The sequence below is a fragment of the Dasypus novemcinctus genome, chromosome 2 (genome assembly GCF_030445035.2).
Source record: "Dasypus novemcinctus isolate mDasNov1 chromosome 2, mDasNov1.1.hap2, whole genome shotgun sequence".
Classification (NCBI taxonomy): domain Eukaryota; kingdom Metazoa; phylum Chordata; class Mammalia; order Cingulata; family Dasypodidae; genus Dasypus; species Dasypus novemcinctus.
Window position 1 is genome coordinate 76935683 of NC_080674.1, and position 13926 is coordinate 76949608.

Sequence of the window (13926 nt, forward strand, 5' to 3'; positions counted from 1 at the left end):
CGCACAGTGTGCAAGCAACAAGGCAGGAATCTAAGCCATGTATTCTCTCCCTGGAACCCCTGCTCTTGACCACCACAGCATGCTGATGCCTGTAAATGGATTCTACAGTCCATGATTGTAAATCCATTACCCTCACGAGCTGTCCTCAGAGTCATTCCACTACATAGCATGCAGCATCTGGCCCTGAGATGGTGACACTAAAGAGCCAACCAAGAAAACCGCAGATGCACATATTTGGCCACACATGCAATGGCACTGTAATGGTGTTGCCAGGTTGATGATTTTCATATCCTGCCTTGCTAGAACAGGTAAAGTCACAGGTATGTAGCTGTCAAAACACTATCTGTATGTATTTGGTGGTTTGGGCTATTTTTCAAATGATGGCAGCACCTTTCCTTTGACTCTTCAAGTCAATTTGATATCTGCCTTAAATGAAGGGAAAGGATGGACTCCTGAATGCACCAAATGAACGGGCTGTAAATGACCACTTCTAATATGTCAAAATGCTGGCTACATGTCACGCCTTATTTCCAAATAACGTCAGAATTTATTTAAGATTTAGAGGAGACCTAAAACCTATTCTTGACCCTTTCCTTTTCTCAAGTTGGTTATGATGATATTGTATACTCAATAGGAATCTCTTAAGCATCCCAAAGCTTCACATAGCATGACAGATGCTTTTCATAGAGGGGTTAGCATCCTGAAATTTCCCCTCATGATTTTAAGAACTGACAATAGAAAGGAAGCATTTCCTGGTTTATAGGAATAAACCCTGTTTTAAGTATGCTTTGTGTGCAGCGCCTTGGGATGCACACATTAACAACACTGTAAAATAGAGCAGGGTTGGATCGGAAAGATTCTAGGGGAAGCCTCAGAGCACAGCTGTTCTGAAACAGTGACACAATAAACTCAGAAGAGCACTCAGGCTCAGGCAGCAGCAGTCTCTCCCTCTCTTACAGCCCTGCATTAAATTGTCTTATTTGACAGACAAAGAGGGAGAAGCTTAAATCATGTTTTCCAGTTCCGAAAAGAAAAGAGTTTTATGTGAGTAGCTGTAATCTCAAGCCATTAACTTTAAACCAACATCACAAAACAGCCAGGATGCAAATGTACTTATTGGAACGGTGCAGGAGTAATAGCTCAATGGCTCATTTGAAGAGCATATTTGAATAGCAGATATAGTTTAATTGACAATTGTATGCAAAAAGGAAAATAAAGTGATATATTTGTTTAATAATGAGCTGTTGAAATGCAGTGGGTCAATGCTAAAATGCTTTTCATTTTCTAATACCATTTTTTTCTGTAAAGACATGTTTTCAGATTTTATCTCTCTCTCAAGAAGGAGCAGAATCAGTCCTAAAATATACAAAAAAAAAAAGAGTGAAGACTATCACTGAGCCAGGGAAAAAACTATAACTGTTTCATGCCTTGGAGCAAGGGAAAGAATGGAATTCAAACTCTTCATCAACTGCTGTTAATTTATTATTTTCTCTGTAATGAGACCGGAATGAGCTGTGCAGAGAAGATGCAGCCTGCATAACAATACGGGCTTTCAGACCAATTCCGATCTCAATGGCTACATTCCTCTTAGAGCCTTTCCAGAGAGCTCACACAATAAAAAACCATCATGGCCAATTGCTTTTAAAATTTCAAATTCATTCTCAGATCTTGTTCCTAAAGCAGAAACTCAATGGACATTTCTTACTATGTAAGATAAACTCCAATAAGCCCTCTGTAGAATTAGGAAATCTATAATATAAGATATCAGGAACTTAAAAAGAAAAATTATATAATTGGTAGATACCCAGAAGGCTTTGATAATAATCTCACATGTGTTTCCAACCTAAAATTTTAAAAAGAGAATATTTTCTTAATTTGGCAAAAGTGGCTCTATTCCAAAACAGTAGCATTTTCACACTCAGTAGGGAAACACTAGAAGGCTTTCCATTAATTTCAGAAACACATCAAGGATGCTCGCTGCAAGTAATTATCATTTTACCTTATCATAACAGTTTGGGATAATGCAATACAATATGAAACATCAATGATAGGAATGTGTATTGGTATTCGAATAGTGAAGAACGGCTTTTACCCCCTCTCACCTAGGTAAGGACATTTCTCTAGTACTCAGCCCCTCTCTCCCACATTATTATATTTTCAATTCTACTTAATCATTCTCAAGAGTATCCAAACATTCTACATAATTTTCAATCTTAAAAAACCATCCCGGGAAGTGGACTTGGCCCAATGGATAGGGTGTCTGCCTACCACATGGGAGGTCCGTAATTCAAACCCCGGACCTCCTTGACCCGTGTGGAGCTGGCCCATGCACAGTGCTGATGCACGCAAGGAGTGCCCTGCCACGCAGGGGTGTCCCCCGTATAGGGGAGCTCCACGTGCAAGGAGTGCACCCCATAAGGAGAGCCGCCCAGCGCGAAAGAAAGTGCAGCCTGCCCAGGAATGACTCTGCACACACAGAGAACTGCCACAACAAGATGACGCAACAAAAAGAAACACAGATTCCAGGTGCTGCTGATAAGGATAGAGGTGGTCACAGAAGAACACACAGTGAATGGACACAGAGAGCAGACAACTGGAGGGCGTGGGGGGAAGGGGAGAGAAATAAATAAAAAAATCTTAAAAAAAAAAAAATCCCTTGGCTGGACATAAACCTCGAGCCCTATAGCTTAGCTCCCCTTTCCAGCAAAACTCCTTAAATGAGTTATCCTCATTCACTTTTGGCGTGCCCAAACCTCAGTTCTTTCTTGAACCAAGGCCTATCAAGTATTCTCCTCTACGATGGACTGAAACAGCTCTTGCCAACATTATCAATGACCCCCAAGTTGCCCGATGTCTGGGTCCAATTCTCAGTCTTGTTCCTTCTCTATCAACAGCATCTGACTCAGCTGGTCATCCCCTCCTTCTTGAAACAATTTTTTACTTAGGTGATGCGTCACCATTTTCTCTCTTTTTTTTAAGTTATTTAAAAAATTTGTTTTTTTCCCCTCCCCGCCCCATTGTCTGCTCTCCATGTCCATTCACTATGTGTGTTCTTCCATGTCCTCTTCGATTCTTGTCATCAGCACTGGGAATCTCTATCTCTTTTGGTTGAGTCATCTTGCTGCGTCAGCTCTCCATGTGTGCAGCGCCACTCCTGGGCAGGCTGTACTTTTTTCACACTGGGTGACTCACCTTGCAGGGTGCACTCCTTGCATGTGAGGCTCCCCTACGTGGGGAACACTCCAGCATGGCACATCACTCCTTGTGTGCATCAGCACTGCGCATGGGCCAGCTCACCACACGGGTCAGGAGGCCCTGGTTTTGAACCTTGGACCTCCCATGGGGTAGGTGGACACTCTATCAGTTGAGCCAAATCCTCTTCCCCACCATTTTCTCTTGGTTCTCCTCCTATTATCATTAGCTATTCTTTCTAGATCTCCTTTGCTGAATCTTCCTTCCCCTCCCTATCAACTAAATATTGGAGTGTCTTCGGGCTCAGTTCTAAGACCTTAGAAAAACATGTTCTTAATTTTAATCCATTTCTATGGGTGTAAACACACTGTATTATAAATAGGACCTTTTGCAGATTTTTTTTTAAGTTAAGGTGTGGCCAACTGAATGAGGATGGATCATAATCCTATTACAGGAGGCCTTATAGAAAAGGCAAGAGAGACAAAGCCAGAAGAGAAAAAAGAGGACATCATCATGTGATGGAAAAGCCAAGCAACCCCAGGGCTCACTGGCAGCCAGCTGCAGAATGTCACAGTCAGGGAGGAAGCACCCCCTGCTGACACCTCAGTTCTGGACTGAAATCAACCTGCTGTATGGTATTTGTTTTAGCAACAAGGAACCCGACACCCCATCTTATAACTCTTTTCATTAAATTAGGATTAAGTTGGGAGTTATGAAGTACTTACTCCTGCCTGAACATATGAGAATTTGGTAATAGTTGTTTATATTACCAATAATTCAGTTGAATTAGTGTGTAGTTGCTATTACAGATGTTGGTACCACACACAAAACAATGTAACTGAATGGAGATAAATTGCCAAATATCTTAGAATAGATGAAAGATATTGCAACTAATAAGAGTCTGGTGTGACTAATACATGTCACACAGGACCATCATGGACCGTCAAACATCAATTTGTCAGAAACTGGGAACAGAGTGTTTAACATTCAGCACCATGTGTTTCCATTGAGGAAAAAAGTAAAACTGAGTTTAGAAAAATAGCATCAAAAATTGCAGAATGGGTGTCTGTCACTTGGAAGAAAACCCTGGAGAAAATGGTAGGCACTTATTTAAGAAATGCTACAATCATCAATGCTCTTGATGGTCAAGGATGATAATTGTAGTGCAATTATCCTGTCTTGTTTCTCCAGCTATATCTGATGTCAATCACAAGTTCATGGACTTTAAGCCTGCACCATGGCTTGATAAGGTCTTTGGAGGCCTCTACAGGTGATAACTGTATTTTTCATACAGTAGGGATGTTAACAGTTTTGACAGGAGGAAGTGTGTGGTAGAGTAATTGCACTAACAGCCTCATATAATGGCTTCCCAATAATCATGAAATTTTATCGTCCCTCCCTGCCTCTGAGCTTGGCCTTGTGACTTGCTTTGGGTCAGTAGAATATTGCCAAATGTGATGTAAGCGGAGAATTGAAAAGCACTTATACTTTCTGCTTGTCTTCTTACATGATTAGCTTGCTTATTTTTGCCCTCTGCCCAAGCTATTAGAACAATGCTGAGTAGTCTAAAGGAGGTATATATAAAGAGACAGACAGAAGAGAGCTAAAGTATCCCAGTTGTTCCATCCATCTTATCCATCCCATCTACCCCAACTGTGCCACCTTAAATCATATCCATATGAGGGAACCCAGCCGAGTTCAGAAGAATATGTGGCTGAGCCCCTCCGAAAGTACCTGCCCACATAAGGCTACATAAATGCAAAATATCTGTATTCAAATACTGTAATGAGTACCATATGTACAATGGAATGGGCATTCAGCTTTTGGTTGCAAAGACAGAATTAAGATCAGTGGATATGTTACAGAAAAGCAGATTTAAACTCCAAATGAAAGAAAATCATCTAATAAGTTGAAGGAGAGGAGATAGATGGAATCGTCTTTTCTTAAGGACCTACAATATACCAGTCACTGTGCCAGGTGCTTTACCTCAATTATCAAACATAAATCTTACAACTCTGTGAGATGATCACTATGCCCATTTTACAGATGAGAAGCTCGTGATGTACCCACTGTATCACTCAGGATTCCACCAGAGAAGTAGTGTGGAATGAATTGTGACACAGCACACCATGGGAACACAGATTTGGCACAGCAGAAATTTTCAGCAAATGACCACTTTATTACTTACACAGCACAAAAGGTCCAAAAGAGCAGGGGAAGAAACCTCATCATGGCCAGGGTCCCAGGTGGCCCAAACTGCTTGCATCAAGGTCTGTAGACGGTAGCCCCACATACCCTACTTTGCACCAAAGGAGAGACAAATCTATATTGTTTGAGCATAGTATTTATCCACCTCAGGAATAAATACTGCCACTGAGAATCCCTGCCTTGATTAGCATCTGGGGCTGCTTGCTCTGTGTCCAGGCACTAAGTTCTGGTTGGGCCTTTTCATTATGCCTAACATCTCCTCCAGGTTGTAGAATGCATACAGCATAGTAGATAAGGAGACAGGGGGTAGGTGAGGGCTGGGAGATGGTCACTGAGCATGTGTCTGTGACTTCCCCAGCAAACAGAAATGACACACACAGTAGGACCTCATTTTACATGACCAGTACATTCCAGAACCCTTCACATAAGTTCAAAATCATACACAGTAGCAAATCCCATTACTTAATACGTATTTTTATTCAAATCTACTTTATCACACATTTTTAATAAATAAGGCAAATAAACACTTTAGTTATAAATAGACAAAATTAATCATAGAAATAGTTTTTAAAATTTTTAATTCTCTCTCTGCCTTTATTTTTTTGATTGCCAATCACATATACCTGAATTTGCATGTGTTGTTTGTGTAAAACACTACATGCACACATACACTACTGTATATGTACGTGGATGTATATGTGTATATGTATATGTACATGTATGTATATATATGCATGCTATATATATGGTAAGGAAATGACTTACATGTTTGCGGCATGTTTGCGACTTACATGTTAGCTCATGCATGAGCTAAAGCTGAAGTTCCCAGGTAGAATTTCTTCTTCCTCAAGGAGGTCTCAGTGCAGGCCCTCAGATTATCCAGGACCATCTTCCTTACTTAAATAGACTTATTGTAGACTTTATTCACATTTACAAAATATTTTCATGGTAATTCCTAGATTAGCAGTTGATTAAATAATTGTGGACTATGGTATAGCCAAGTTAACGCATAAAACTGACCATCACACCCACAGTCTATAAGTGGCAGAACCGAGTTTTGAACCCAGGTTAGTCTAACTCCAGAGCCAGTGCTCTCTCCATGACCTCATCTCACCCAGGACTTGAATAAGGCCCTGCCTCTTAAAATTGGATCTGAGCTATTACTAGAAATACGTAAACAAAAGTTCTTAACCATTTGTCAGAAACGGGGCAATGTATTTTTTTCTGGGTTGGTATTAGGACAGAGTTTATTCCAGTGCAAAATTCAATAATCCTTTGGTTCAACAACAATAAGTTTACTTAGTAGAGGCTCCCAGAGAGCCCACATTAGTAGAAAGACAATGATTTGTAAAAGGTAATACGAAAAAATAGATGTCTTTATATTGTTTAATAGAGCTGCTTAAAACAGCATATCATTAGGTTTGGAAACATTATCTTTGCAATATTTTTAAAATATAAATCTGATGAATCTCAGGATAAAGGGTTTATTAAGTAAACTTCAGTCTGTCCCGTCTGTGTCTAAATATCACTCTTTTGAATTGATTCTGATTTAATGAAGTTTCACAATTGTTCCAGTTTGCTTAAGATGCTCAAGCAGGTACCATAAAATTGGTTGGCTTTTAACATTGGAAATTCATTCATTACAAGCTTACTGTTTCAAGGCTGAGAAAAATGTCCAAATCAAAGTATCATTAGGCTGCTGGCAATTTTGACTCCTCTATCACATGGCAAGACACATAGTGGCATATACTGGTCTCTCCCTTCTCTTTAAGGTTTTGTTGCTTCCAGCATCTTGTTTCTGTGACTTTCTTTTTCTCTTTAAGACCCATCCTGAATGAGGTAGGTTATATCTTAACTTAAGGTCCTACTCACCCAAAGATTCTATTTACAATGGGTCCACACCTGCAGGGATGGATTAATTTTAAGAGTATACTTTTCTGGGATCCCTACAGCTTCAAACCATCATAACAATATACAATGTTTGGAGAAATAACTCTAATATTTCATTTGCTGAAGTCAGTTGTGGTAGGCAGAATAACAGTCCCCCAAATATATCCACATCCTAATCCCTGGAACTTGTGAATGTTATCTTATATGGCAAAGGGGACTTTGCAGAAGTCATTAAGTTAAGGATCTTGAGATAGGGAGCTTATCCTGGATTATCTGCATGGACTCTATGTAACCACATAGTCCATATAAGAAGGATACAAGAAGAGTCAGAGCCAGAGGAGAAGGCAATATGATCACAGAAGCAGTGACTGGAGTGATGCACTTTGAAGATGGAGGAAGGGGTCACACACTAAGGAATACAGGTGGCTACTGGAAGCTGAAAAGGCAAGGAAACGGAATCACCCTTCAAATACTCCAGAAGGAATCATCCGTGCCAATGCTTTGACAAACCCAGTAAACTCCTGAACTGTGAGAGAGTAAATTTTTGTTGTTTGAAGCCACATGTTTGTGGTCATACACTACAGCAGCCATAGGCAACTAATACCTTCATAGAGAAAATGTTTACTAGATAACTGTTCTGGGCTTGGCAATAGGTACAGGACAGTCTTTTATAGGACAATCTTTTAAGACCCTTCACAGTTTCTGATGGCCTTTCAACTGGAGATGTCCATGTGACACAGTTTTGGCTTGTGAGATATAAGCAGAAATTTGCTAAGTGGGCATCTAAGAACACTTTACAGATTAAAAGGAATGCACTAAACCAGCACACCTCATAGTCCATTAATCTTCTCCCCTCCTTCTACCTATTACTCAGATGTGTTGTCTTCTGCAACACTAGGACCAAAAGTCAACACACTAAAGACAATAGGATCAAAAGTTAGAAAGAACCTGGATGCCTGAAAGAATCTTTTAAAAGGAAAACCGACTCTGTACTACTTACTTCCAATTCCTTATTGGAATTCCCATTTATTTGCTCTAATATTGATCAGCTATTCTGTTATTTGAAGCTGAAAACTTCTCTGATCAAAGGTGAAAAAAAAAAGATTTAATTTTGAGAGGAATGTTTTATCCTAGCTGTTTTTATTTCTTTCTCAAAAATAGAATATTTTTGTTTTTCTTTAATGAGAAAGGTAATATATTTTAAAAATTTGGACAATATGGAAAAACACAAAAACAAAGGAGGTACCATTGCAACCCCACCACAAGCAACCACCACTAATTCTGTCTTGGAGGCTACTTTAGTGGAAGGCTCAGGGTAGATTCTAGGGTTAGGATGCTTATATCAGAATCTTTAGGTCCATCACTTTTTAACTATGACCTCAGACAAGTTATTTCAATAGAGCATGGGTTGGATTTCTGATCTGTAAAAAGAGTATAAGGATAGCAACAACATTCTGAGACTTATATTAGAAAATATAATATGGCATTAAGAGCAGTTCTTCACACAGAGAAAATTCACAATAAATGTGATTATTGTTATCCTTCCAGACTTTTATCTGTGAGCTCACTCACACACACACATACACATACTTAAATCAAGATTGGGCCTTATTGTGCATGCTCTGTTGTAACTTTGTTCTGTTTAACATTATCCCAGGAGTATATTCCCATCCTAATAAATGTAAATCAATATCATCACTTTCATCTTCTATTTCAGTGCATAAGTGTATCTTAATTTATTTAACCCTTTCCCTTTTGGTGATCAATAGGTTTTTAAAGCTTTCTCCTATTCTTTGTACTGTATCATTTTGTGTATTTTTCCTTGTGCTTCCTCAAGATCATTTCTAAGAAATATAAATGTTAGATCAAAAGATATGCACATTTTAAAAGTTCTTATACATAATATCTCCAGAAATGTACAATTTGCATTCTTATCACATCTCTGAAACTGGAAATTGTTGTTTTGTTTAATATTGGATAATCTGGTAACTAAAAATGGTCTCTCATCATTTCAATTTTGATTTGTTACCAGGAGAATGGTTTATTGATCATATGTACAGTACAGTATTTTATCTTTTGTTACTTGTCTGCTTAAACCTTCACCAGTTTTTCTCTTGGGTTATTATTCCTTTTCAATTTATTTATGAGTTCTTTAAGTATATTGATCCTCTATTCATCATATAAACAACAAATATTTATAGTTTTGCTATTCTCTTTTGTTCTTGTTTATGATAGAGTTCTTAATTCGGAAAATTTACTTTTTCATCATCAGAACTGCCATCTTCTCCTTATAGTTTCTGGCTTTGATGGTCATATTTAAAAATTCCTTATCCAGCCCAAAGTTACAAAATTATGTAACTTTATATTGTTCCATGACTTTCTTCGGAATATATATATTTTTAAGCTTCAATTACTCTGTATTTTTGTAACATTTCAAAGAATCCTTAATTTAATATGAGCCTAATGATTTATATGGATATCCAAACACTATAAACATTATAGAATAGCCCATCTTTTTCCTACTGATTGAAAATGCTAGCTTTATCACATAATAAAGTTGTCTGCTTATTCTAGTGTTAGTTCTTTATCTCTTAGTTACTGTAACTTTAGACTTTATTTCTATACCAGATAGGGCATGAATTACCCTATTATTCTTGTTTTGCACAATTTTTCTTGGATCTTCTCATGCATTTATTTTCCAGGCAAACTTTAGAATCATTTAATCAAGCCTCTCTTCCCCACAAAAATTCCATTGGGACTTCAGTTGGGTTTGTGTTATAATACTAGATCAGTTTGCAAAGAATTGACAATCTTTATAATATTGAGTTTTCCTATGCAGGTCAAGGTCTATATGTCCAATTAATTTGGGATAGTTTTTAATGAGATAGGAATAGGAATGAAAATACTTTCCTTGGTTGAAGAAGAGCAAGAAGGTTCTGTTTAGACAGTTTTTCCATTTTGCCTAAGTGGAAGAAGGGAAAGTTCTTTTATATTAAGACCATAAAACCTATATAAAATATATTCTATAGGGTATATGTTATGGTGTATATATATACAGGAAGTCTTCACTTTGTATGGTTTTGATATACAGAAATTTCAGTTACCCTGTTATAGTTAAATAATATCTGTCCCTAACAACACAGTTCAAATTTCAATTACTCCCATATATTAGCGATGAGTAATTTCAAAAAGCACAAATTTTACAACTAGTTCTTCAGTCCACAAATTGCTGTGAAAACAACAGATGTGCGTCATAATCAGTGATCAACACAATCAGTCTGTTCTTTCAATGTCTGTAGGTGACAGGTCACTGTATATCTGTAATTCATTTTACAAGCAGACACAAAATGTATAGGTGTGTTGCTGCCATATCTCCCAGTGTTAAACCCCTGTGATATTTTACAAAAATGGACAATTGAAAGAGGGAATTGGCCAACAAAGATGAAAGCACAGCAAATAAATGAGAAGCAGTTATACTCAAAGTAAAATTTGAATTAAATGAAAATGGAGTTATAGATGAAACAGTGTCTGTGGGAATGTTGACACTGCTGCTCCTCAAGAGACTCTAGACATGTAGTTAGAGGAACCAATCTTATTGACATGCACAAGAAAGGTGGTAGTGACATAAAGGATGAAGAGGTCCCAGAAGTGACACTGGCAAAAAAAAAAAAAAACCCCTTCAAATTAAAAGAACTCTCAGAGACATTTCACGACACTGAAAGGTTAAGGATAAAATATTGGAAGCTGATTCAAACTTAAAAAAAGAATATGACAATCTGCCAAGACATAAAAAAGAGGCTTGCTCCATATCCCACGTGACATGACAATAAGAAGGAGGCAGCTACTGTTCAAATTACTCTTTAATTTAATTCTCAATGCTTCTAATTTTTTTAAAAGATTTATTTATTTATTCATTTCTCTCCCCTTTCCCCCCACGCTGGTTGTCTGTTCTCTGTGTCTATTCGCTGCGTCTTCTTCGTCTGCTTTTGTTGTTGTCAGCAGCACAGGAATCTGTGTCTCTTTTTGTTGCTGTCATCTTGTGTCAGCTCTCCGTGTGGGTGGCGCCATTCTTAGGCAGGCTGCATTTTCTTTCGCGCTGGGCGGCTCTCCTTATGGGGCGCACTCCTTGCGCGTGGGGCTCCCCTACGCGGGGGACACCCCTGTGTGGCAGGGCACTCCTTGTGCGCATCAGCACTGCGCATGGCCAGCTCCACACGGGTCAAGGAGGCCTGGGGTTTGAACCCAGGACCTCCCATGTGGTAGTAGGACGCCCTAACCACTGGGCCAAGTCTGCCACCTCTCAGTGCTTCTAATGCTTTAAATTATAGTACACTAAAGAAATAATAGTTTTACTGGTTTTTTTTTTTAATTCCATACATTTACTACCCACAATAAGAAAGTTTTTTAAGTTTTGACAAAAATTTTTGAAGGTCTCAGACAATGGCAATTTTTTCATTGATTAACATGGCTTCATGGTTTCAGTTTGCATGGTCATTTTTATGGTCCTGTGCTACCATGCAAAGTAGGACTGCCTGTACTAAGAAAAATAGGAAGGCAGAGTGAAGCAAAACAACAAGCTGAGTAAAAATCTTCCAGTGAAATGCAGATAGAAGAGAGTTTATGTCAATACATTCAGTAAAAAAAAAAAAAAAAAGAGACTGATACTGCCTATAGGCTGAATGTGCTAGTATGCGTTATACGGGGGGCAAAGGGGACAAAGCCAGTCCAGAAAATCCTTAGTCATAATTGTCCTATTTAAGTAGGATATCTTCCTTCAAGCTTTTGTTTGTACAAGTAGAAGGCCATCATTCCCACATACCAGAATTTACACCATAGATACATCTGCATTTATAACAATGTTATGTGCTAAGATATATATTGCAGAATTTTTGATAAAAACAAAACACTGGAAATAACACCAATACCCATCAATAAGGAACTTGTTAAATAAACTATGGTACATCATCCATATAATGGCATAAGAAGCTTCCATGTATTGGTATAAAAGTATCTCCAGAATTTGCTTTTGTGTGGGGGAAAAAAATGTAAAAAACACAAGGTGTTTTGTGTGCCTTTTGTATGAGAAAGTGAAAAAAAAATAAAATAAAAAAAGGGGGGGGGGGAATCTGGGTAGAAGGAATTTTGGCCTTGGTTCCCTGAGTTTGTATCCCTACATTCTTTCCTTCAAGGGAGGACATTGTCAAGGTCAAAAATGCCCACTGCCTTGCCTCATGTTGGTGCTGTGTCAGGGAAGGTGATAGTTCTTATTCCAGTTCTTTCATGTGAAGTCATCTGGCCACTTAATCTTCCAGTGCAGTGACACAATGAAACCCTCTTAGCCTAATGGGTTCAGGCACATCTTTCCTGGGCTGATAGCCAGAAATGGATTGTTAGGCTGGTTTAAAAGGAGAAGGAAAGCACAAAGAATTTTTCAGGCCAAGGGAGAAAAAAAAGAAAGAAATACAATTTCTGTCAGTGACTCCAACTGAGGATTTTTCCTTAAAATCCTAGTGATGCTCTACAATGCTGTGAACTGTGATTTATAAGACCAGCAAGGTTTGACTGTGTTTAATGGGATCCTTTCCTTGTAATGCTTTAGATGGGGCTGCTGCTGTTTTGGGCCCATAAAGGAGTCTGCAGTGGTACACATGAACAAATTAAAAAAGATAAATCATGTCTGTAATCTATAAATGTGATCAATTTAGGGAGAGGGAGTCATGAGAAGAAAGCCAGACTGATGGTGAGACGTGAGATGCAACCTTAGACAAAACATACAACATTCCCACATCCTTGGAGGAAAGGCACACAAAAGGCAGGACCAGCATTATTTATAGGCACTCAGCCTCCAACTGGAAAGTATAATTTGAGGACCTCAAAGACCTGTCTCATGGGATATAGGTCCTTGCTAAGTTCTTATATCTCCTGCTTTTATCTTGACTTGTTAAAAGACTTTCTGGATCTTCTTTGACTTGCAGAATGACTTTGAACAAATTACTTAACTTTTCCAGCCTTCATTGTTTTAGCTGTAAAGTGAGGAGGTTGAAAAGATTTCTAAAGTTCCTTTCAGTTCAATTTCTTTGTGACTCCCTAAAATTATTCATCTTTTATTTGGAGGGACATTTGGTATCAATATGTTTAAAAATAATGAATTAGAAGTTCATCCTTGTTCCAGAAAGGATTTATGGTGACTTGCCATCCCTTTATTGCCCTGGCTCAATATAGGAGGAAATTAATTTTTCTTCCAGCTCTGTCCACAGTTACCTTCAACTAAACTGAGGCATGGCCTGTTAGGTCAGAGGTCTCCAAGAGTATATTTGCTCTTAGGTTGATTGGCAGGATACATTAGCACATGACTGCAGGAATTTAAGATTTTCCTATAGACATACACTATATATTAAAGTAAAACACCATTAATATAATACCCAGTTAGAAATGCTATCAAATAATTTGGAATAAAATATGAAGAAAGAAAACTTAAATAACTACCTTCATACTCATTTTAAGAACTATCAACTACTGCCTATCTAACATGTCTTTTCTTGCCAGATATAGGAAAAAAACAAGTCTTGGCTCACTATAAGTATTTTCTTAGAGTCAAAGTTAATCAGATATACTCATAACTCATATCTGGCTTAA

The 13926-nt window shown here is 38.2% G+C and overlaps 1 non-coding gene across 1 annotated transcript; it reads right to left on the bottom strand.

Annotated features, from left to right (window-relative positions):
• Nucleotides 1-11512: 11512 nt before the first annotated feature.
• On the bottom strand, nt 11513-11588 carry TRNAG-ACC (transfer RNA glycine (anticodon ACC)). The gene has a single exon. It is a non-coding gene; the product is annotated as a tRNA-Gly (tRNA).
• Between the last annotated feature and the right edge of the window lie 2338 nt (nt 11589-13926).